The following is a 25,868-nucleotide window of genomic DNA, read 5'->3' as shown; positions in this document are numbered from 1 at the left end:
GGCAGCTCCTCACGCCGGCTTTTCGAAATGTCTATGTTAAAAAAAAGAAAAGGAAGTCGTGTGTCTTAGGGACCTTACGTGTGTCAACACGTGAGCGCCCCCTATATGTGCTCTGCAAAAGTTTCCGCGAGGCACCTTGTCTTTCTCCACTGTGACGTCAGGGGAGGAGCAGGCGGCTGTAAAATATTAAAAAGGAGGCATGCGTGGTGTCCTCCGGGAGAAGCGGAGTTGCCCGCGCCGCGCCGGTGCGTTGTAAAATAATTTCCGCGCCGCTCAAGTCGTTCCGAGATCCGTTGAACGTTGCATCCCGCCGGTGCAAGCTGTCGCCGCCAATTACGGGGGAAAAAGACGGCAAACGCGGGCGCGTGACGTTTCGTCATGCGGATGTCTGTCGTCTACCTGTAGAGCATGACGTCGTGCAGAATCTCCGCTCAAGGTCTTTCTGGCGCGGAGAGTTGACGATGAGTGGCGGTCGCGCTATATAACACCGCGCCTATAAATAAAGCCGCGAACGCGGGTAGATTTCCTATACGGCGTTGGCGCGTGGATGGAGGGGCTTTTAGGTCTCCGTATAGTGAAGCGGTTCCATATGCAGTCCGATTATTCCATATATTTTTTCGCGCATATACAGCTTATATACAGTTCCAGTTACTACTTTTGTGCTTCAATGCATAAAACGACGTTTTGTTAAGAAAGTAACTGGAACGCCAGTGCATTTCTCCGCAAATTGCGTGAATTAATATCTCAAAACAGGTGTCATCCTGAGAATTCGTTCCCAAGTGGATCCGCCTTGCGAACTCCACGGCTATATAATTTGTAAATTGCATTAAGGTAATTTGTGAAAAAACTTAATTAGTGAATTTTCGTTAATTACTCGTTTATGCATTTCAATTTTTGTGCGTGTCCGCGTCTTCGAGTAGGCCAGCTCGTGAACTGGAATTGTGCTCTCTGCCATAGGCAACCTTTAAAAATTTTGAAAGTGTTCGCTGAAACACACCCTGTATATAGTGCGCGAGCAACAGTTCTTGGAATGTTTCCTTTGTCGCGAACTGCGCCGCATTTTCTCATGCGGAAATTTACGAAAAGAGAAAGAGAAGGTATAAAGCACCTTCTATAGAGCCAACCGAGTCGCAAGGCAATTACCTTATACAGCACAATAATGTCATCGCTCGTGGAGCAAGCACAAATCGCACGGAACGCACACTTCTGCTGCGTCGATTGAGGGCATGTGACACTGCCGCACCCATTACTTGCCTGTTCTGACCAAAAGGTCGCGGGTTCGAATGCCTTAATTGATGCTACCTTAATTACCTGTGCCCTAACTACCCCTCGCCCTGATTAACACCAATGATCGTGGGTTCGAATGACCTAATGAACTCTATATTAATTAACTGTGCTTTAATTTCGCCTTATCGCCAAAGGTGGTGGGTTTGACTCCTACATAAGTTTGAGGGTTCGATTCCCACGGAAGGTCGTGGGCTCGAGTGCCTGAGTTAACTCTATCTTAATTAAAACACGATGACGACAGTGACCCGCGCACTATCACAGTTGTTGCGTGAGCGTTAGCATATAGGTAAGACACGATGCCGGGTTGGTGTAGTGGGCGAATTACTACACCGGGTCGTCATCGTGCACGATTTCACTTCGACGACACGGTTTTCGCTCAAGGACGTTGAAGGTTATTGACTGAACGATGAGACAGACATATATATATACGGCTTTCGCCTTAATAATCCTGAGCCTTCCACCTCCACACGTCTCGCATTGCCGGTGTGATATGCTTTGCGACGTGGAGCCCTATATGACTTATTCAATCGGCGTCTCGTATATAGTTGCGCACACGGGACAATCATCAAACGTGCGCGGCTTCCTTTGGACAATATACGTCCCGTAACTTGTGGTTCACCACTTTTGCGTGCTGGCCTTTCAACCGCCGGTAGGCATATACGTGTTTTATGTTCGCAAAAATTCATTTAGTCGTCTGTAGCAGAATAAATCGTTGAACTTCCAATTTCTCGTTTGTATATTCCCGTGATGAGGCTGCGCGGTGCTGAGAAGTGTTTTGAGCGTTCGGCGCCCACTTTCCTCTGTACTCGCCCACGCGCGCCAGCGCTCGAGCTTTTCGGTTCAAATGCGGGCAGGATGCGGCACACTTGTTTCTGTAGGCTCCGACGGTTCGCAAGAGCGCGAGAGAACTGCGCCGATACAATGTATACAGTTACGTTTGCTGCGGTTCGGGTTGTATAGTGATGGATGGATTTCTCGTGGATCTGCACGGACGCTCTGAAGCAGTCGCAGGGATATACGCTATTGACTGCGGCATCCACACATTTCACGTTGTCTGCTGAGCTCTATGACGTCATTGGGATCTAGCGCGTAAATTATAACTATAGGTCGTCGAATGTTCATTCTGTACCTCTTTGTGGTATTGCAAATCTGCGCTCTCGGTAAAGGTAGGCTGCTTTATATTGCAAATTCTAGCACGTCATATGGGCCTTATTCATCAATTTCTAGCTGAACACACTTTTTCTTTTTTAACATCCCTCTCGAAGTGTTATTCTGTGTTTGCGATTACATTTTAACCCCGGGGTGGCCCGTCTTCACAAAAAAAAAAAAAAAAAGCGTTTAGCATGACGCTGCTAGCGGTATTAGGCGCAGTATTTCTGAAATTGTTGCCCCAGACACTCCTTTCGTATTTAGACATAGAGGTGTTGGAACAGTGAAATTTACGAACCGAACATGGAATCCTTTATCATTTCTAAACCTAGTGAATATATATATATATATATATATCAGTGGCGCACCGACGGGGGGGGGGGGATTCGGGGGTTGTAACCCCCCCCCCCCTGAGGCCGACTTAACCCCCCCCCCCCTTTTGTTTAACCCTTTTTCTTTCCTTACGCATTTGAGTGCTGCAACTAAGATGTAAGATGCGCAAGCGTCTGCACACTCGCAAAAAGCGCATTTTTTTTACAATTTCCCGTGAATAAATCGAAATTAGTGCTGTTTAGATGGTATTGGCAAACTGTCAACCCCCCCCCCCCCCCCCCCCTGGCAGAGATCCTGGGTGCGCTACTGATATATATATATATAAAGTTTGTGTAGAGTCATCCTCGTGAAACGAGGGGAAAAAAAGCTTATTTGCATTATTCGGTACATGCATGCCATTCGTAGCTGGAAGACTGGTCAGCTATGGAGCTTGTAAACGAGAGACGACCACTTTCAGTTATCCGCCGCCCGATGATAATGAGAGTAATAAGAAAAGGCAACGTCACGTCACCCATAATGCACGTAAAGTGTTGTGCTCTTTGAAGGAGATGATTAAGTGCGATGCTACAGCACCGCACATTACTTCAATGTGAACATGATGAGCCTGGTCAAATTATGAATCGCTTTGTCAGACTCGAGACAATGTGCGAATTCGTATGTAGGCTGCGCAAAGGCACTCTTATTGAATGGCTGGAAATTATAGAGCGAAAGTTATATGTCGTCCCATGCGCTCGCTCGAGAACCGGTGGCTCGCGCAATACCGCGACTTCTCTGCCATCACGGGTAACCTGTATGCCGACAGAGCAGCTCGAGAATTTGCACATAACCGAGCACTCATCACGCCGACTGCAGATGACCCTGACCCAGTTGACCCCGAGTATTCAGCAATCCTGAACTACCACAGAGGGAATCGCTTGCGATATCCCCCACCCCATCGAATACTATAAAGACGGAGGATGCCGCTGCCTGGCGTAGGCTCCAGACAGACACTTACGCGAACCTACACATCTTACATCGCATGCACCCCACAGCCTACAGGGACGATTGCCCGTGGTGTGGGGCCACACCAACCCTATACCACATTACGTGGGAGTGCACGCTACACAACACAGAACACCATGACACGAACACCACTAGGGAGCAATGGGAGGCACTGCTGTCCAGCTCGGCCCTCGACGACCAGCTCGGCCCTCGACGACCAGCTCAAGCTGATCCAGAGAGCAGAGAAGATGGCAAGCGGAGCCCTGGACTAGGGGCCCCGACCATTAGCGATGCCCCATTGGGGCAAGAAAAAACTCTATCTTTGCTATAAAGTTTATCTATCTATCTATCTCTGCAGGAAAATCGTTCCGGAACACTTTTCAAGGCTCCGATATATGGGCTCTAATCCCTCATATATTTGAAGTGAAACGAATATTCGGAAATTTCGAATAGCCTCTTCTGGAAGCGAATACGAATCGAATAGCAGGGAGTAAACTATTCGTATTTGAAGCTTCGAATATTCACACGCCCCCTAATTTCAACAAAATCCATTTTAAGTTTCTTGCCGTTGCGCTCTCCGCGAGCTCGTTCGGGCCCATCACGAAGCACTGACGGCTCTCTCCTTGAGCCTGTATGCGATGGGAGGGAGCCCAACGTCGGCGTTGTGACGTCACCGTTTTGCATCTTTGTCCATTCTGTTCGCGTTTGTATGGCTCGTGCGCCGTTCACGAGCACGTGGTTTCGTTTCTGCGCGTCGTTCGAGTTCGTCTCGGCAGCAGGTGCGCGTGGCTCGCTTGCGTCACAGCCAACGCGCAGTTGCGTCATGCGCACGTTGTCGAAAGGCGCTTCGCGATCGAAGAGTGTTCGCTCTCGTAACGGAAAAGGCTGGCGCGCGGGCGTTGACGTCAGTTAACTGGTTGAGAAAGAGAGAGACTAAGATGCTGGCACGTGTGTCCTTGTCACCGGTATTGTAGGGGCAACCGTTTTACTTGAGATGCTGAAGTTCATCGCTGATATTTTGTTGATATTTTCTTCGTTAATTGCAACGGCACAAGTGCGTATGCTTTGTCTTTGAAAATAATCCGTGCTCAGCCAACGCCTCCTAGCTAGATAACACAAGGCCGGTGCACTTCGATCCCTAACGTCATGCTACCATGCTCGACTGCCATATAATCTAAGGGACGCTCCCGACTAAGCCGCGGTGGTTTCGACGTCATCGCTTTCGTCACGCCAGCCTTGGCAATGGAAATTTTGGGCCAGGTAGTATGACGTCATAGATCGGAGTGCGTAGGCCTGTGCTATGTAGGTGGTGTTGGCTCAGGACTGCTGTCTAGGAGGCGTTGGCTCAGCCGCCGTCACAGTGATGACAACCACTTTGCCGTTGAAGTGGAACAACAGGCGTGCCGACGTGTATGCACATCAAAAGCAGCGTCAGAGGATAGGCGCCCGAACGTACAAGGCTACCTGCTAGTGGTCCGTGAGTGTAAATTCACATGTATATCCTACATTTAGCGCTGGTTTTACATCGCGCTGTTGTGTGCGTGGAGATTGATTGGATCTCGTTCTTCGGTCCCTCCGTGATCTTGAGTGACAGCGTCGTGGGTTGCCGGACAGATATGGGTCCTTACTTTCTCTCTACTTTTGTTGATAAGTATATAAGAACGCTAGTTTTTATGGTTGTAGGAGTTATTGCATACGGTTTCCGTGTTCTATGGGCAGCTACCTCTCATATGGGCGCGCGGAGAAACAGCTGGAGCGCACATGAACTTCGATGACCGCCAATCGATTTGGTTCAGACAACGAGACCACCGACGTGACGTCATAGTGTGACGTCATAGCACGCTCGTACATGTGCATGGAAGAGAGCAGCCATGATGTTGTTGCAATTTTGTAAACCATTGTGTTCGCCTCTTGCTTCGCATGCCTTTGAGGACATGACATCTCGCACGCGGTCTCTTGTTAATAGTGTTTGCCTTGTTGGTTGAACATAGCGTGAAAGTTTTCCACCAGAAATAACTGACATGTACAAAAGGGAAGATGCCACACCACGAGAAGACAGCCAGTGGTGCATCATCTTCTCTTCTATCAGTGTCAGTACTTTTTGCCCGGAAACTTTCTTGTTAGCCTGTTCTTGCCAGGAATTTAAGGCGAAGCTTAAGACTGGTAATTGAACCGTTGTGATTCACTCGAGATTTGTCGTAAGCGCGCTGGTGCTTATCTAACCAGCTTGTTATGAGTTGTCGCCGTAAATTATCCAACCGGCTCTGTTTGAGCAGACAGGAAGCGGGCCCTGAAAGCGATGAACACTAGGAATGATGTTACATATCTTTTGCATGCGTTGTCTCGTCGAGGTCGCTGTAATTTTGCTTCTGACGGTCGATATTTAGAACCACTGAATAAAAAGTTCTTTTGATTGATCAGCTTGAAGCTTGGCAAGGTTCTCGATTACGAGATGTGTGAAGTTGAGGATTTTCCGGAACGTGCGCATTACCTGTCGGACTAAGACATGCGGTGGGAGGGGGAATGAGAGAGAGTGAGAAGTGTAGTACATCGTCCGTTTCCGCCCCTGAGATTCTCGAAATTAGCATAAGTATTCGTATCCTATATGTGACGCCGGATGGCTGGTATTCACTTTAATTGACTGAATTGCAGATTTGAAATGGCTGGGAATACTTCTTTTTTCACTGCAGTGTTTACAGATACCCTCTCTTCGACTTCCGCATATACATTGCACGTGCTGTAACGTTGGGTAGTAACTCAGTTATCTGTTTTGCGGTTTTTCAAAACGGCAGGAGATTGTGAACGAAGGAAGGTTTATGTCAAGGAGCAAGCAAGAACGAATGCTTCTGAACGTTTCGAGGATTCAGTTTGCGACTATAGACGCGGTGAAAGCGCTATGGCTGCTTCCGCTGGCATACATCGCAAGACAGGGGAAAAAGAAGAAAAATAAGTACTCTGTGCTTTTTAAATATGCGCTTCACGGTTTTTGCCTATATATTATAACGTGCTAGCTTTTTAAGCCTGTCGTGTGTCGAATATCGCCGGCAGCTTGATCCGAGCTGTGGTCGTTATCAGTGAGGCCATATTTCCTTCACTAATGCACAGCTGCCTCAGATTTTGTTCCGCTGCTGATCGTGGTTAGCCTTGGTAGCATGCACCGGCAGTGCGCGCGCCGTGAACGGCCGCCCTGTATACCATGCCGCTGCTAGCTTGCCATCTCGAGTACGGGAGTATAGGTCACATAAAGCACGCCTCGAACTAAACGGAACACCCCACCCCCTGGAGGCTCGAGAAGAGCCTGCCCAGCGCGGTGAGTGGAGAAGTGGTGAGGGAGATGAAACTAGCAGGCGGGATGATAAACACCATAGAGAAGTACACTTTGAAGAGCCCGAGAGACGTTTTTTTACGGGAACACTTTTACGGGAACAGTCGCTGTTTCCGCGTGGCCGGTCCGGACCGTAGATGGCCTGCTGGGGCGTGTAGTGGAAGCATTCCAGCGCAAACGCATCATGGTCCGCGGCCAGCCCGTCGAGGAAAGGAAGGTCGTCCCGAGCGTCGTAGAGCCCTGAGGCACTGCAACAGCAGCCGCGGTCCGGGCTCGGCGTCAGTCGCGTCGCGTGGCCAACGCGCGCCGTCGTTTTCTTTCCTCCTCTTTCTCTCTCTCTCTCAAAATCCCTTCTCGCAGTGGTCTCGCCTTTGCTCCTGCCGCCGCCGCCGCCTGCGGGTTCCCGACAGCGTGACCCATTTGTGCTGCCGCCCGCCGCCGTCTGGGCTCCTCTTTCCCTCTTCCGCGCCCTCGCTCTCTTTCTGCTCTCTGTGCTTGCGCTGTCTTCCCTCTCTTTCTATCGTCGAGCTCTTGCGGCTTCAGCGCCGGGCGCGGACCCCTGCTAGCGCTTTCGGCGCCGCTTCCAGCCGACGGTGCTGTGCTTTTGCGCGCCCGCCCCGCTCGGTTTCTGGCAGCGCACTGCGGCTCCCGACTCGGCGTCGGAGCCTGGCTCCAACGGGCCCTCGGACTTCCTTCGAAGGAAGCAGGAGAGAAGGGGAACGAAAACAGTGAAAATAAACTCTTGGACGGGCGGTGTGGCAACTTGATTGCGGGGCTCTATCCTGCCCGGATGGGCAACGAACATGTTTGGTTCGCGCAGGTGTATTCGTCACAAGACGGAATGTACTTCACTACGCATGTACCGTAAACGTCGACACAAACGGCGTCTCAGCACTGTCCCGTCCGGTACTCCCACCTATAGCCACAACACGGAAGTGAATGCATGTGCTGAACAGTTGCAGGATCAGAACGCCCGGACACCAACCAGTCTAACATCACCGGTCGATAATTTTGTTCTTTCTTCTTCTTTCTGGGGTTTTACGTGCCAAAACCAGTTCTGATTATGAGGCATGCCGTGGTGGAGGGCTCCGGATGAATTTCGACCACCCGGTGTTCTTTAACGTGCACCTAACGTGTGGCGCGGCCACAGGGCTATACCGTGTGGGGAGGGAGACCACAAACAACGGAGGCGTACAAAAACAGAGTCCCCAGTAATGGTTCAAAAAGTTTGATGCTGGGAATTATTTGTGTGTTTTCTCAAAAATGTAGGTAAGACAATTAGGCAAAATAAGAACAAGAATTTGGTGGCGCAACCCACCGCCCCGTTTCAAAGAGGTCGCTTATAGCATCCATCCATCCATCCATCCATCCGTGGTGGATGCTCTCTCAGCTCAGGAGGGGTGCGCGGTGCGCGCATTGGAGGGAAGCTGACCGCGGCCAGCGCACGATGTCCAGCGCGCGGGCCCACGCTATATGTGGGAGTGATGCCGACTCTTCGCCGGCCGAACCGAAAAGACACGTCAGCGGTCGGCGAAGTGTGCCGCGACCTCTGCTGTTCGCTTGCAGCAGCATGCACTCCGGACACCCGGTTGGGCAGACGCTTTCAACTCGTCTACTATAGCCAGCGTGCCTCCTGTTGTCTTCAAACAAGTTGCCTCCAAGATGACTAAGCGTGTATGGAAATGCGGGCGTGATCAGCTAGAAACTCCTGGCGGTGACATCATATCGATGGTCGCATGTACTCGCGTACTATACCTGTCGAAAATAATGCGCGGGAATAATCAAGTCTTATTCCGTAAGCATTTTTTCTTTTTTTTCAGACGAATACACGTATTGCACCGCGATAAAGATTGCGCATTAATTCTGACGATACGCAATTTTTTTATAGTACCGTCAATCGCCTAAAAAATTGTGGGGGTTTTACGTGCCAAAACCACGATCTGATTATGAGGCACGCCGTAGTAGGGGACTCCGGAATAATCAATCAATCGCCTCGACTTCGTGCATTTCTGTGAGTACTATTGAGTACTGCGAGATCGATCTATTGTGTCAGTGCAAGAAGATGATGCAATACAGACACATACATTTGTTGGGACACTAAAAAGAAAAATTATTTAAGCAGTATTTATTAAATTACCCTTCGATAATGCAGAAACAAAAAGACGGTTAATACTTTCACATGAAACCCGAAAGGACACAAAAACTAAATATACATAGCGGTTCCCAGACGCCGTAAAAGACCTTGAAACTTGACAAGTTTCAAGATCGTTTACTGAGCCAGCTATATATCACGCAGCACGATTAAAAAAAAAAAAAAATAGGTACGGCGTTACGCGATGCAAACCTAGTACGTATTGTTTCCAGTATACAGTGGAGTAGCCGCCAGTAATTTTTTCGTTACTGAAATTTAATTAGGTAATTGTAAATAATTATCTAACTCGAGAAGTACTGTCCTAATTATCAAAGTGCCAATGAGAAAACTGTAGAGCAACATGAAAAACTCCCGATACAGCTTTCTGTTGCTCAATACGTGCGACATAAAAGTGTTTTTCCGAGCGTGAAAGAAGCCTGCGAATACACGCAGAATTGCCGCGCGACTGGCCGCTCGAGGCATTCTGCGTGTATTCGCGGGCTTCTTCCTCTTTAGCATTGCGCCTCCAGTGCAAGCTACGCATTTTTTTTTTCTCGCCAAATTTCACTGAGTCGCTGGCGAAGCGATAAATTCGCACGCGCGCGGTGTAATTCCGGGTTTTCGGTTTCCCTATATAATATTCGCTGAAGTTGAAGGGGTCTGCGTGAGCACTATCAGTTTAGCATGCCGTGTCCAATCGTGTCATTTTTATGCATTCGCGCCGGAGGCACGCGCGTTTGCAACTGAAACGTTCTGATATTACATTACTTAAGCTGGTGTGCGTCGACTTACGTGTACATCAGCGGATAATTAAATCAAAACATATCTCGAGATCGTACGCGATACAAGCTCTATAAACGAAAGGCCCCTTCAATAAAAATATGCACTGAAATAACGCACGCAGAGATTTCGATAACGGCGGGAACTGGTTATGAATTCCGTTCGGTTGTTAGTAAAATTATTCGATGGTGTTCTATGCCTCAAAACTGCACAATCACGTAGAGCTGCATGACGCTGTTTGTGGAGCGCTCCGCGGATCAATTTCGGTTACCTGTGTGTGTGTGATTATATAAGCAAGGTGGCTGGGTTCCGAGCGCCGTTCGACGCATGCGTAGTATACTAGAAACCGCGTCCAACAAGTTTCCTACAGGTGGTTCCAACAAGATTTCAGCGCGTTGTATCGGGCACCGCGTCATGCTTTTATAATTTTAAAGTGTTCATTCAAAATTCAGTTTTCGTTACGTTCGCGGTAACGGGTTGATTATCAGAAGGAAAAAAAAGTAAATTCAAAATTTATTATTACTTTTTCGTGCGTGTCGCACGAAAACGCCAGTGTCGGTACGTCAGTACGACGTCACGTATATCAGAGTTCCTCTCCTCCTCTCCTTTTCTCTTGTTGTATTTCGGCCGCCGTTGTCACTCATTAGAAGTTATTGCAACTCGTTAAGTTTAAGTCTGTCCCATTTAGGACACAACGTAGTCCATCTGTACCGATAAGAAAGATAACTAGTTCCGCGCAGACGCCGTCGAAATCCATGACGTCACGACGAGCTCGTGTGGCAACTTGAAGGGGGCGTTGCCACCCGCCCTTCGTTTCTGCCTCTTTTCTGGCTTGTCGGGCGCCTCCTCTCAAGGTAAGAGCTTGCTATTGTAGTAAGGTAATTCACCAATACAGCCGAACCTATGTTTGTCTTTTAACGTTGCTTGTTCAAATTGCACAGCACCGAATTCTAGTAAGGCAAGCGCTCTTGCATTCCGCCGGAACGGGGCCCCGGGGCGATAACCCGGAAATATATAACCCGCGACCCCAACACCGCTACGTGTCTGTCTTTTAAGATGCCTCACGAGGAGCGACTCGCCCGCGAGCAGCGGCTACACTGCCGCTGCGCGCGCGGTGTTAGAGGTCACCCGCGTTCCCACGGTCCCGTGCATGCCGTGGCCGCGAGGAAGCGCCGCGCGATATTATGTGTGTAGTATACCTGCGCGCGCATTGCACAATCCGAACGAGGAAGGAGAGCCGCTGCAGTGTACGGCATGGGCCTGGCTTGCTCCGCCGAACGAGCGACCCGCTGACCGCGGGCTGCTTTTCGACGGTTTAATACGCGCGGCCAGGGCTGCTTTCTTTCCCCTTGGGGGTCATTACCGGCCGTCGGTCCGTCCGCGCGCGCGCGTTTCCCAGAGCGGCGTCCATCGTAGCTGCATGCCGGGCCGCGCTCGAAGACCGATCTGCACGCGTTGCCTCGTGTCCCGGGAATGCGCGCGCCGAGAGCCTCTGTTTTTTTCAAGTCCGGAACAACGGAGTTGAAACAATATTGTGGGTAAAGGTAGCGTTAGTGTTGTACGGAAAGGAAGCTGAAGAGCGCCTTTCTTGTTCGCCTTCACTAGATAGAGAGAGAGAGACAGAAGAAAGGGGTAATGCAGGAAGGTTAACCAGAGGGGAAGATCCGGTTTGCTACCCTTCGCTGGGGACTGAAGGAAGGTGAAGTGACGGGAAAGTAGAGAGAGAGAGAGAAAGAGACTACAAATACACAATCACAGTCGGTCATTGTCACCAAATGCTATCGCTCGCCGGCACAGCGCAGTGGCACTTGTAGGACTACATTTTCGTACTATACACTATAAGTGCTCCGGTAACCCCCCCCCCCCCCCCCTTTCCATTAAAAAAAAAAAAATGTATATCGTTGTTTAAAACACAGAGGGTTCACATAACAGAGAACCATTTTCAGAGCGCTGCGCGTCGCGGTGCGGTCTTGAGCGTAACTGTATATAAACGACAAACGCGCCTCGTGTATCACTTTAATTCCGGCCGCTGTTACCTGAATATTACATGAATACACTGCGCAAACGTTTGTGCCGCAGTTCATCCTATAGTTGAAACTATATGATAGATCAGAGTGCCTGTGTTGACAGCGTATCTGTACAGAGCTACGAATCTTTAGTTACGTAGTCAACATCTTGAGCAGTCAAGCGTTTCCTACTATTTTTTTCACCAAACTTCAGTATTTCATTAGCTATTCGACTGAAGTATTCAAGTTCTAATGGCAGGTATACGCCCAGGTCTATACTTGCAGTATTCCCATTGCACTGTCTCCTCCCTTGACCGCCTCATTCCGTCACTCGGTTTGATTGCTCGCTTTGGCTGAGCCGCCGTCATCTCATTGAACAATATATAGAGACTGCAGCACAGGGAAACAGCGCTGAATAAGCTACCGGTGCATACTGCGGTGCTGGGGCGTTGTGCAATGTGGGGTGGCGAGAGGACAGTGCGCTGGAAGGGACGCGTCGAGGCGAAGGCATGCGCAGCTACGTGAAAAAAAGCCGTGGAATGTCCGTTGGCAGGGCTGTCTTCGGTTACGCGAACGCGGCTCAGTGTCTCTCGGTCGTCTTACGTGACGCTGTCTCTGCTGTCTCGTATCAGCGCGCTGCGGAAGCCTCCCCGCAGTGTAACGAAATAACACTGCCTGCACTGTATAGAGCGACGCCCGATGGCATGGCGGGTGGTATGTGTACAGAAGGCCCGAGAATGGCGATGGAACAAACAAGAAAGAAAAAAAAAATCCTACACAACGGGTGACTATATACTGTAGTAACTGTATAGCACACTGTATTATATATACCTGCCGTATAGTAGACACAAACTGGAAGGAAGCTGCGAGAGCAGCGCGGTCCTGTACTCAAGTGTCCCACTGGGTCAAGGGAAAAACGCCGTGCCAATGAAGATTTGAAATGAAATATTGCTCGGAAAGGAGGCAAATACTATGAGCCTGAGTTGTAAGCATATTCTGGTGTGTTGGTTACGGGTGGCTGGCTGTACACAACCAAACTAATTTGGACAGAGAATGTTTAATGCTGCTGCTACTATACTGCTACTTCTACCTGAAGTCCCTATAGTCCATGGTGTCCTACAAAGTCCTTGGAACACCATAACCGGAGCACGGTAACGGTGCTGCCGCTCTGCGGCCGTCGTTCTCCCCACTTTGGACGCGGCTTCAGTTGTGGCGTGCGCGGGACGGATCGAAGTTCACTGTGAACACTGAGACTCGGCTGCTGCCCGCTAGTGATGATAGCGGCAGCAGCATGTCCGGCCGCGCACGCTAACGACGCCGAGCACACTGCGTGCCCAGTGGCGTGCCCGGGCGTCGTTGGCCAAAAAGCCATGATCACCGACGCTCTCGCCGCACCACGAGGGCAGTTGAGCGCGCGCGTGTGGTCTGAGCTCTTGTGCCGGGGGGGCGGGAACATGGGCCTGTTTCAAGTGAGGCTGGCGTGCGCGCGCGTTCGTGTGTCAGTCTCGACGGAACGGCTCGTTTGGCCAGCTACGGAAAGTTAGAACAGTGACCGGTGGCAGTGCACGCCACGGTCAGTTAAACCGCGCGCGGCCGCTTCTTGTTGAACACTCGGCGGCGATCAAGCTGGTATAACGCACCGCAGGCGACAGACCGCGGTCGGGCATGCATTGTCGTATCTACTTTTCCACTTTCAACGGCGTTGCTAATCTCCTCTAATTCGTATTATTTCTGCTCTCCTTCCATATTTCCCAGTAACTTTACACTCGCTATACGTTCACGTGAACCCGATAAAGCTGGGTCGAGTCGGCTTATTGTTCCGAAAACTGCTCGAGTTCATGCAAGCGCTAGCCCGGTTGTGTGGCCGAGTGAGCGTGAGTCGCGTTCGGTCAACCCGCCCAGCCCGATTGGTAGTTGCATGTAAACGCACTCGGGTCGTGCCGGGAGCCCGTGTTCTAAGTCTACCCGCTCGCTTCGTGTTCATGAAAACAAAGATACTGCCTGGCGAGGGTTTTGGCACGTAAGACCCCATGATTTAATAACTGTCTGCTTGGTTTCCGGATGTGGTTGTCTGGCTCTTCTGTCAAGTGCTTTAGCGAGTTCGGACTGTGGCACTTATGTCACTTTTTGTCGGTTCTATGGTAGTGTCGCTCGCTGCTCACGCAGTCTACGGATGTCTTGCATGTCCTATATGTCTGCTGCGCTGCTACGGGTTTGGTTCAAAAGTGCATGCTTGACCATTCTTGCAGCCGTGCTTACAAGGGATCGACGCGGCGTCGTGATCTGCTAACGTATACGCCCATGGGCTGGTTTAAAAAAACTAGAAATCTCGGCCTCAGTGTGTGTGTACTTAGGGATACCAAGTTAAAGAGCGCTGGTCTGCTTGTGTAGCGCCGCATTAAGAGGCATGCAGAAATGCGAGGAAATTTGCCTGGTTTCTTCAGCATGAGGCTGCATTTCGCTAGTTGGTTGAAATGGCGGTTTGCTCGTATATACGTTACTCTATAGGGAAGTTTGGCCTCCCTGGCGCTGGTGGATTATATATATCTGTATAGCCGAGACTGATCCACCCAATGCTTTATCCGCTGTGGTGTTCGATGACAAGGGGGTCGTTGGTATCTGGTGCGGTCTTAATACTATAGCCAGCAGTTGAAGTATTCTTCGTTAATCGACCGCCATTTCGCTTAGATGCCCGCCGAAGCGACAACCACAGTCACGATAACCACATAAACGAAAGGCCACAGTTGGGCTGTGTGAGGGACGCGGTATTGTAGCTGGATTAATTTCGACCACCTATAGGTTCAACATGTCCCTAGAGCTATATAAATAAGTGTGCACGAGCGCTTTTTATAAATTTCGCTATCGGAATGCGGCCCCGCGCTGCCCGAAATCGAACCTGCGACCTCGCGCTCAGCGGGAACCGAGCGCCGTAAAACCGTCCTGTGCCACCGCGACGCGTGGGTGAAAGAAGAAAACAAAAGTTGTGCCAGCTTTGCCCGTCTTTCCGCCGCAGGATGCCGGGCGGGGACGCCCGGAGGCGGGCGGTTCGAAAGGCGACTGCTCCTGCGTGCCGCGCTCTCGCGACCGCCGCATTCCTCGCGTGGCGCAACGGCGAAACGATTGCGTTCGTGGCATTCGCGGCTTGAAGGCAGAAAGGATATAAGTGCTTCTTGCGCTTCGTCCTCCTCCTCCTCCTGTTCCCGCTTGCCGACCTTGCATTGCTCGTGTGCGCTTCCGAAGCGTCTGAACTTGCTGGGCCAACTTTTCGTTTATTATTATGCTTATTATTTGTTTCATTTCTTCTCTGTCGAACAAACAGCGCGCGGCTTCAAAGGGGTGAACCGCGCAGCGACCATCGTTGTTCCCACCCTGCCCGCTTCTCTTGCAGCCGTTATTCTTGCGTCGCCTTTGGCAACACCCTCTCTCTCTCTCTATCCTTCGCTGGGCAGTCAACAAACGGCGGAAGCAGCCAACAACCGGATTTGTCGTGCTGGCTGCTCGGTTCTCAAATCGCTCCCGAGATGGGAGGGGGGAGTCCTTGCGTTATTTTGCTCTTTGCCGCCGTCCAGTTAACTGGGTGGGCGCGGAGAGGGTTCCCGCCCGCTAACCTAACTGCGCGTGTGTTCGGCTCAGCTGTCGTCGCAGTGAACGCAGCTTTTTTGACGGCGGATAGGGTACCTCGATGCCCAGCGACGGCGGCGCTGGCATCGAGGCACCCTAACGGCGGAGGAAACAGTCGGTACAGCTCACCAGCGGCCTCTCTCGACTACAGTCTGAAGGAAGCATTTTGTAGTAGACATTTTTTTTTTCTTAATTATTGCCTCCGGAGCAAGCACTGTTCGTATTTAATGCGCCTGCGCGCAGGTAATTTCATCGGGATTTGGGTGCTTCCCTGTTATTCTTTTTTTTTTTTTTAACTGAACCTGGGCGTTACAACCTCTGGACTGCCGTGTGCGGAAAAGTACAGGAAGGGATACGTAGAGACTCGGTGATGAACTGATGATATCGCGAGTGGCACAAGTATGTCTTTCGCTCATTTTCGAGTTCCGATTCGGCCGTTTGATCTCCCCGATTTCGGTTCTTACGAATCATGGGTGATACGAAATGTTCTCTGTGCCTTCAGATTCGTGTAGCATGAAAATTGCACTGTGCAGCAATTCAGTTCCCTTTCTGTTCCGAACGCATAGTTTACTTCCAGCCTCCTGCTCCTGGATCCTCCAGCTTCCGACGTAAGCGGTGAGTCAGCGTGGTAGGTAGCAGGAGCGGAATAGAATCGAGCTATAGTGCAAATATTAGTCGACTGCCGAGCGCTCCCTGACGTACCGCAGTAGGTTGCAATAATCGTTCTCGCTTTTGCGACTGTGTGTTGGTGGCGCACATTGCTACAGGCTACATATCCGAATTTCAAGCTGCGTGCGAAAGACTTCGCCGAAATTCAGCCTTCTCGCCAAATAACTGCGTCCCGTAAACTTTTGGAGCCCAGTAAAAAATACAAACGCGAGTGCTATGGTTGGAGAAACCAAAACAAGTATGCCGGGGGGGAGGCTGGCCCTGGCGCGAGTCATCCCCTCTACGAGCTCTTGGTAGGTTGCTGGGTGACTCCAGGAAGGACCGGGAATTTCTAGGCCGGATTTCCCCGTTTCCTGGTCGATGGAATGTGGGCGGCGTCGATGCGTTCGCTGTCCTCTTTCGCCAGCTGCATCGGGCACTACTTGATGGCCATGCTTATTATTACTTTTAATTTGTTGTATAGTTGAATATGACATGCGCAGTTGCGGTTGTTAGGTGTAGAGCTGATCACTCTTACGCAGCCAACCGCCCGCAGTCCGCGAGGTAACGCGCTAAGCGCATGCTGTCGAGGAAACGTCGTAACACGCATGCGTACTATAGATACAATCAGGTTATGGACTTCATTGCAGTGTTGAACAAAATTGCGCATATCGCTGCGTGTTGTACGCAATGCGCGCCCCCGTTGCTCCCGCCTTTTTTAATGGACATATTAAGGGCGATGTGTTATAGTGCCATTGCGGGCATCTTGAGATGCATCCGACCAACATAACTCGGGTCTGAGTAGCGTAGTGCCCACCGCGCCATATATAAAGGCTCGCTGTCGTCCTCGTACGTTGACGTCGCTTCTTTCAAGCCTTTAAAGCAGGAAAAGGTGAATGACTTTTTCATTTGCAGTGGCATCGCCACGCACAGCTTGTAAGGGCACTTTAAACTCGCGCCTCTTTTTTCCCAGCTTTAGGAGGCCAGGCTACACCTTATTTTCGCGGCACGTTTTGCAGCATGTAGTTCGCTCATAATTTTTTTTTTTGAGGTGTCAGTACCTGCTTACTTGTCCCGGCGTCACCTTCTGAAATGTTTGTTGTTCCACCGTGATTTATCATGTGGCCAAATGCCGCCTGAGCTAACTTACCAAGACGCTGTTCTGTGGAAAATGCATTATTCGATGCAACGAATCGATGCCAGCAAACAAAATCTTCACTGCCCGCGCCCGAGGCTCGTCATTCGACACGTTTTTTAACGCCTCGCACATCTGAGGGAGGGTGATAGCGGCGAGCCTACGTCACCACGACAGACCTCCCGCTTTCGGGAGGGAACGTGCAGCTGCGCGCATTCTTGGCATTCACGCGCACCGCGTTTGCTACCGCACATTCCACACGGGCCAAATGTGTGACGTGTAGCAACAGCGGCGCGCGCACGTCGCCCGCTGTAGCCCCCTGGTCCCCCGGGCGAGTTCATTGAAGGCGGCGGGACGGCGTGTAATCGCGAGCTGCCAAAAGTGGTCATCTTCAAGAGGAGGCCGGCACACACCGGTGCAGCTGCGGTGGAAGATGCAAGTGTTTCATCCCGCGCATATTCACAAACCCCGAACTGGTGCGCGGCGCCGCCGCCGCGCGGGGTACGGACGCGCAACCGTCGGCGGCGCCGGTCTTCCCTCAGGTGCCTCCACGGAGGAGGTCGGTGGCCCCGCAAGGCCGCCGGACGGCATTCCACGCGCGCCTGCCCCGGCGAGCAGCGACGACGACGACTACGAAGCCGAGAGCGGAGGCGTATGCCCCGACGCTGTTGCTATCCGCACGCCTCGGCCCACCACGACTCGGCATGCGAGTGAGCGAGCGCGCTCTGCTGCTTGCTACTCGCTCTGTGCTGAGAGAGTCCATCCCCTCGGCGCGGTCGCCGTGCCGTGTTGCTGTGCGCTCGCTGCTGCCTCGGTGGTGATGACATTGCCGCTGCCAGCGCGAGAAGGGATGAGGGGGGGGGGGGGGGGGGGGGGTCGAGAGGGGCGATGGTGGCCACCCTGAGCGTAGACTTGACGCCGTCCATCCCTGACGCGTGCCAATACGCCGCGCTCTATTCGTTTCCAGGTGCGGTTTTCATCGGCGCGTCTCGTCTACCACTTAGCTCAACGACGCTGCTGGATATTGCAGTTTCTTTCTTCAAAAACGAAAATAAATTTTTATAAAGCACTTCGATACGACGCTCTTCCTGCGTGAGAGCATACCGCATGCAGCTTGTGCACTGAGTAGCGCGCGACGCCTCTGTGAGCTTCCAGACAGCGGTACAGCGTGAGAAAGCTACTTGAGCGAACGGCGTCGGCGCGTGCGCGACTCGCGCTGGGTGTCAAGGTCGCTTATTTCCTGTGCAAAACATATTCCTCGTGCGCCTCCTCCCGTTTCCCCGACTAGGGGCGCGCGGTGTCCAGTTCTTTATCACGCAGCTGCGTGTAGTAGCACGACGATGAGGGTATCGACGTTGAGGGTAAAGGATTCAACAGAAGGAACCAGCCGGTATCATTCTGTTGAATCCGTTGTACCGTCAGCTTCCCCCCATACGCGTAATCCAGCCGACGAAGGATTGCACTACCGTCGTCACGTCGCTGGTATTTGCTGGTAGATTTCGCGTGGGGTTTACGCTAAAATCGCGACCAACGGTCATTTCGTCGTTTGCTGCCTGCATGCTTGATCCCCATGCGCTTTGTGCATTGATGTACGAACGCAACGTAAACGCAAACGAGTATTCGTCCTTGAGCGCTTCGGTGGGAATTGGGGCTTACTGTTCCGGCAGCTGACGCCTTGTTTCCACGCGGTACCGCGACACGCTCCGAAGCCTTACAATTACTACTAACGGTGTTTCTCACTGACTTGAGTTCGGGCTCGGTGAATATACGGTCGTCCTTCTTCAGAAGAAATACTTTGAAAGGAAAATGGGGGAGCTTGCCTTAGTGCGCGCAACTTTATATCCAGAGCGAAATATTGCGCAAGCGTCCACTTCTCCACAGGCTGAGACGGAACGTTGTCTGACGAAGACAAATCTCCTTGTCGAAACGTTGGCTTCTTAAGGACATTCCTTGTTCTACCACTGTTGATAGCTACCGCTCGACACGGGTCCTGCCGAATGCTTAAAGAGGAGTAGCCGCTGGTAGTCGCAATTAACGCTCATAATGTATGTCCTCTGGCACGTTGCGCACATTGGATAGTCTGACGGTTGCATAAAACGAGAGTAATTGCTTTATGCCACACTGACTGTTCCGGTCGGAGGCGTGCACGATAAGGCGGCCACGAGGTTTGCGAAGTTTGCAACCTGAACGTTCTAATTTGCTCACCCGAGCCCCCTGAGATCCTATATAGGGAGTCACGGATAGGTCAAACAAGCGAATTAACGCTCCCGATCGAAACACGAGGAAACCCGTCTTGTCAGCGATCGGTCAGCCGCTGCCGCAGCGCGCGGTTCGTGCAGGATCTCTAGAAGGATCCCGGTGGCGTATAGATCACTGGTGTCAAACGCGGGGTCCACGTGCTGCCCGCGAGTCTTCATGCAGTAACGCTCCATCCCAACCTCGATTCGTTCATCCTCCGTCGAACACAACAGCATCACATCCCTCGTCGCGTCGTATAGCGGCTGCCGGCATCAAGCCAGTGTTTACAGTGGTCCCAGGAACGAGACTCGTGCAACCGCTGCTGCATATACGTATGAGTTCGAAGAACACTTGCTTTCGTATAATAAGCTAGCGTTTCTATGGTGAATGATGCCCATTGTGGGATCTTTGTTGTTAATTCCAACGACAGGGGGGGCAAGTGAAGATGTCAAACGCGAACGGGGCATTCCTTTTCACGTTGGTTCACACTTTACGACAGCAATCGTTTGTCTGCAACTCAGCAAGAGAATTCGGAGTATCTTCATTACTTTCTATACTTTCATACTTCTTCACGACGCATGACAAGAATAACTTGGCTATAACATACTAAGTGTAATCGTGCTGTATAGTCGTCCAATCGTGGTTATGCCGCCGGTGTCTTGCCTTCGCCGTCATTCGTGCATTCGTTGTCGTACGTCACGATGCCGCTGTGGTCTTTCTATTGTTGTCATTACAGCGTCGTCATTCGATTCTCGTCATACCGTGGTCGTCACGCTGTCGTCGTTATATACCATAGTAATCCCATCGACGTCATTCCTTCTTTGTCATTCATTCTTGGTGAATATATGTACGTGTACCTGTACAGTCCAATTTTGCCAGCAGCGGAAATGTATAATCTTGGGAAGGACGCACCCTTATCTCGGCGCCATTTTCTGCGTTTCCTAATGTGACATCTCCCATTAACTATATAACTAAAATGCTTTTATGCAGGTGATGTTGTTTGGTCTTTATTCTTCGAAAGTTAAATCCACAATTTTATCGATTTGTATCTGTATAAATCCGAGTTCTGTCTTCTCTAATATTTTATTGACGTATGAGCTTAAAAGAAAACTTGTTGAGTTGAGGGTGACGCGGTGCTTTCCGGTGATTTATTACCCAGTATACGCTGCTTTTACGTAAGTACGTTGCACAGAATGCATAGTCGGCTGGTGACGTATAAATCATGGCAGCAAGAAATAAGCAGAAGATATGTAGCGACAAGGATCCGTAAAAGTATACGACGAGCGCTAACTGTTGTACGGGGCATTGCATGCTTAGTATAGCGACATAATGTGCCTAACAATAAACTAACTTTTGAGAAACACTGTTATATTGTTGAATACTGGGAAACGAGCTTAAATTTTGCCGCGGCCATATTACCATCGCATGCGAACTTCAAGTGCGAAGGAACCTCATGTTTGCATAATTTATATACGTGCTTCACCGCGCAACATCACTGCCTTTCCTACGGCTAAAATTAAACCTGGAAATAAAGTAGGCGTACGTAGGTGATTTTAATGCGACAGCATTATATTCATTTTTATTGCGCTAAGTACTGTAGGACGCAACAGGGGCGAAACGAAAACAGGATACGAAGCGGACACGGGGGAGCGCAAAGTATACCAACTGGTTTATTGTCATATCAAACCACAGTTCTTAAAAGCATACAACGACGCATTGCGACTGCGTGAAGTATGGTTATAGGGGATCCTCTCAGATCGCATTCTCACGCATATGGTTATTATCATGTGCGCGTTCGGTGTGCATGTGCGTTCCTTGCGTAAGTAATTTCAGCGTTAGTAAGCATGACTGAACGCGTGCTCACGCAGTTGTTTTCTAAAGCCTCTCGGATTTCCCTGGTCATCTTTTTCTTTAGCGAGGACTGCCGTCTTGTCAAAGTAAGCTGTGCACGTTCTAACGATGCATGGCCGGATAGCTGGATGTGGCTACTTGCTCGTTTAATTCGTCCCTGGTTGCGTCCTACATGCAGTACTTAGCGCAAGAAATATTCGACACACACCAACTAGCCCAATCCGTAGCTCTTCTAAATGAAAACATTATGCCCCATGACGCGAAAATCCGTCGGCGTGACCGAAAGATGGTGCCAAAAATGGTCGACGCCACGAACAGTACCAAAGTAAAAAAATGCTAGGATTGACGTCACATTTCTCAGGGAGGTTTCTGTAAACAAAGTAAATTGACGGCTCTCAAAAACAAACAAACAAAAAGCGTACATTTCGGTCTGGGTGGGAATCGAACCCGGGCCTCCTCCGCGGCTGAGAAACGAGCAGGCGTCCCCGACGTCACGGTGGCTCCACGGTGCTGGATCGTGTATACGGGTATACGATGCTCGTGTACCGGTGCTTTGGGTGCCCCGTAAAGAACCACACGCGTAGTCAAATTTAATCCGGAGCCCTACCAATACACCGTCCCTCGTGCGGTGTGCTGCAGTTTAGGGATGCTCAACCCCGCAATTTGTCTTCGCGCCACTGTGGTGTGCCGTACTAAATACGCTTGTTATGTGGTTAACCACCGCCGCGCCGCGTCTGTTCCCGCCGCTTACCGTCCGAGTGGTTAAAATTAGGCCTCTCGTGCCGACCCTCCCCACGGCAAACTTATAATTGATTGTTCGCCTTGCGTTTCTTTCGTGTTCCGAGTTCCTGCCACCTCTCTCGTTGCTGCGGTGTTAAAAATAATGAGTGACCCCCTGTTGCACGCGCTTCGCTCTTTTTTTTTTTTTTTTCCGCCTCAACATACACATACAAATAAGCACACTGGGTTTCACCGAGGCGCCGCAGCTTGCGGGCTGGCAACGTCTCGGGTTACACGGATTAAGGGACCATATTCACAGAAAACGGTTCGTAGAACTGTTCGTAACTGCTGATTTGGCCTGCCGATCGTGATCCTGGACGTATGTATACATGGCGAAGGCGGCTGCAGATAATGGCAAATAACAATTCAGAACGATAAGCTTTGTAAATTCGGCCCCTGATCTGCGAACGGAGAGCTGCTCGGGCAGAAAGCTTTGTTTGCCTGCGCTTAAGAACAAAGTAAGTTATATTGCTGAAGTGTTGGGGGGGGGGGGGATTTAATTACCCTGTAACAAACCCGCGCGTATACCATATTAGGCTACTAAAATAGGAGAGGACCTAATCGGTCGTGTATTGCCTCGACTTCGCCTACGCAAAATATCGAAGCGTGCTCCGCGCCACTCGTCACTAACTCCCCGTCCAGTTCTGTTTCTTTTATATACTGGAAAATAAAGATTGATTTGATTTGAAAACAGATTGCTGCGCCGGGCACGATACGACCCAGAAGACTTGTATGCATTTTGTTGCAGCTAAGACAAGGTAACATATGAATCGTCCTCCCGTGGTTCCGCTTATCCTTATTTTTTTTTTTTTTTCGCTTCCCTCATCTGCGCTTTCTCGGAAAGCGCAGCGTTGTTTCATTGAAAGGGAAGGCCGTTTACACTGTCGTCGCAGAAATTGCCCTCAATAGGTAGGTACTTCTGCTGGCTGACTGTATTTCTTTTTTCTCTCTTTCTTGCTTTCCCCTTCTTCATTTCCTTCATTTTTTTTTTTTCTATGTCGCTCTCTTTTGTGTTTCTTTATGAGACCGATATATAACGTGCACCGAGGCCGATCGCGGTGTCCTTCTTGCGTGGCTCTCGTCAATGTCCGTAGCCGCGGCACGTCACGGTGTCGCACGGAAATGTCTAGAAGAAACGACGCCGGAGGCACGTTCGCGATGCATTGGCCGCGTATACGGAATTCGGTGACGCGCACGTGCTTGACTCACGTCTGGTTGGCGTCGCGTTGTTCGTATGCCCTTTGACGAGTTATACGAGTTCGTGTCGGTGATTACTTTTGTCGCCCGGCGCCAGTGATGTCCCTTTGCGAAAACGGCGAGGTCATCGAGAGGCCTCATCAGGGTGTTTTTTTCGCTCAGCCGTCGCATTTGCAGTCGGGAACGAGTGGCGGAGCACGCTTCGATATTTTGCGGAGGTGAAGTCGAGGCAATACACGACCGATTAGGTTATCACTTCGTGTTCATTTGCTAGCGAACGTGTCCCGCCTGTTTGTATGCGCCGGCGGAAAAAAAAAAAAAAAAAAAAAAAGACACCGCATAGCCATTTTCCTACCTCCCTGTTTTTTCGTCCCTCAAGTTGAGCGCAACGACGTCTTACAGATGCATATACCTATTCCAAGGACGCTCTGATTTCTCTTAGCCGTTGTTACGTCTTGGCGATCGCATTTCCGGACACCCTTCGTGTCCTGCTGATATCGTTTACTCGTAGAGCAGGCCGTGGAAGGCGTACATAATGTGAGCGATACTTGAGGCAAGCGAGGGGCGTGAGAAAAGGCAGCGTTTCGTGGGGCTATGGTATGAAACATGGCCGGATTGTGGGAACAAACTGCAGGAAACGGCCGTATATAGCCAGGTGAGAATGTAGCCTGTAAATCGACAACGTGCCTATAGTCTGTTCCAGTAGTTCTGCGCAGCACTGTGGAAGGTACATGCCTCTTTGACCAATCAGGAGCGCGAACACATCTTAAATGTGTCCTTCCGCGCTCTGTCGTCTGCTAGCGGCGAGCGCTGCAGCGCGGAAGCGGCGGGAGCATCTCCGAAGACTGTTCTTCTTACCACTCTCTCTCGAAGTGATGCAACGCTATGTTAGTCGTATTTGGCGACTATTAATATTTTATAAGTTGCGGACGCAGTGTTCTCGCTGGGTGTGCAGAATCGCAGTGCGCATACCTGCCACACTTGCGCTCCGGTGGCTCGCGCTTGGCGGCTCAAGCTCCGGCGGCTCAAGCTCATTGCGACGCGGTGAATGACCTTGCGAGACGACGGTAGTAGAGCTTTCGCTCTAAAACGAAGCAAATTCACCTAAAAAAATTGCAGCTCTAACATGCAGAGAAGCCTTCAAGTAAACATGTTCCGACTAGACCACTTGTTAAGGCCATTAAGACAAGCAACGGGTTCCGAAGACTGGCACTACATCTCGCTTCGCAGGAATCTGCGCTCGATGGTTACGTAGCCTTGGCTCTGCTGCACGGAACTACTGAAACAGAGTATAATTAACGTATCCCCCCTCCCCCCTCCCCTAGGCGTATCGTAGGCATATTTCTGCGCCCGGTTTGAGTCACCCCAGTTCGAGCCCACTTCACTTGCATTGTACAACCACTACTGGGTTTAAAAAAAAAAAAAAAAAAATCCAGCGGCCGTGTTACAACCTATTGCGTCAAGCTGGGATGCGGCGAAACTTATGAACAGAACAATCTCCGCTACCAATCTTTGCATGCTCCCGCGGGGGTCAGAATCTGGACTCCTCCATTGTGACGTCATATGGTAAGTGTATTTCTGCGACGTTAAAACCAACGAACCAACCAATCGATCGATCAATCACCTGCGGGGTCCGCGTGAACCCGACAGATTACGAGGACGCGGTGACGGGGGGAGTTCTGGGGGAAGAGGTGAGCCCGGGGCGCGCGTGGGGTTCCCAGACGGGCCGGCGATCGATGTCCTGCCGCGAGGCACGTCCCCCTCCCCTCCTCTCGTCGGGTCGTCGTCGTCGCCGCCGAGTCGTCGCTGTCTGCCGCAGCTGCGAGCGTGGCGCAGTGCGGGGGCGTCGAACGCGCCCGGGTTCAGCTCGACGTGAGGCACTTGCCGCCCCCCCCCCCTCCCCCCTCGCGTCCTGGCTCGCCCAAGGGGAGGGGGGATGGGGCTCGAGGCGCTGACGCGCTTTCCCGAATGTGTGCGTAGGTAATACGCGTTCAAATCGGTGTGACGCAAGGTCACGCGTCGCCGGAGGTCATTGTCGCGATTCTCGACGTGCGGTAGGCAACTATACCGAGAGAAGCCGACAGCTTTTTACCTCCAATGCTTAATTTAAATAGCGCGAAAAGGCGCGGATTCATTATGAACGGAAATCGACGTCTCTTCCAACTTGCTGCATACATGCAGCTTTTACGTCGCGCTTTTGTGAAAGTGACACTATACCTAAAACAATTCCGCGTGACTCAGACATCACGATAGGGACTCGTGAGCAAGTATACTAGGGCGTAGATACTATATACAACCGTTCTGCAGGTTATATAAGAGAGTCCTGACCTCTAGCTGAGTCGGTGCGGTTACGTGACATGTCGGAGCTCGGTGTAGTGGTCCGGGTTTGAGCTATAGACCATGCCG

At 50.9% G+C, this 25,868-nt stretch overlaps 1 protein-coding gene across 5 annotated transcripts in view; it reads left to right on the top strand.

Annotated features, from left to right (window-relative positions):
* Window positions 1–25,868, top strand: part of LOC119456213 (serine/threonine-protein kinase minibrain) — a 106,432-nt gene that overhangs the window by 58,270 nt on the left and 22,294 nt on the right. Inside the window, exon 1 of one of the 5 annotated variants that reach the window (XM_049669601.1) lies at window positions 4,787–5,227. The exons of the other annotated variants lie outside the window; for them this stretch is intronic. The gene's annotated coding sequence lies outside the window, so the exon portion shown is untranslated. Of the gene's footprint in view, window positions 1–4,786; window positions 5,228–25,868 lie in introns of those variants that run through there. 5 annotated transcript variants of the gene reach the window in all.

The sequence above is a fragment of the Dermacentor silvarum genome, chromosome 6 (assembly GCF_013339745.2).
Source record: "Dermacentor silvarum isolate Dsil-2018 chromosome 6, BIME_Dsil_1.4, whole genome shotgun sequence".
NCBI lineage: Eukaryota > Metazoa > Arthropoda > Arachnida > Ixodida > Ixodidae > Dermacentor > Dermacentor silvarum.
Note: the sequence above shows the minus strand (reverse complement) of the source record. Positions and strands in the feature narration are given on the sequence as shown.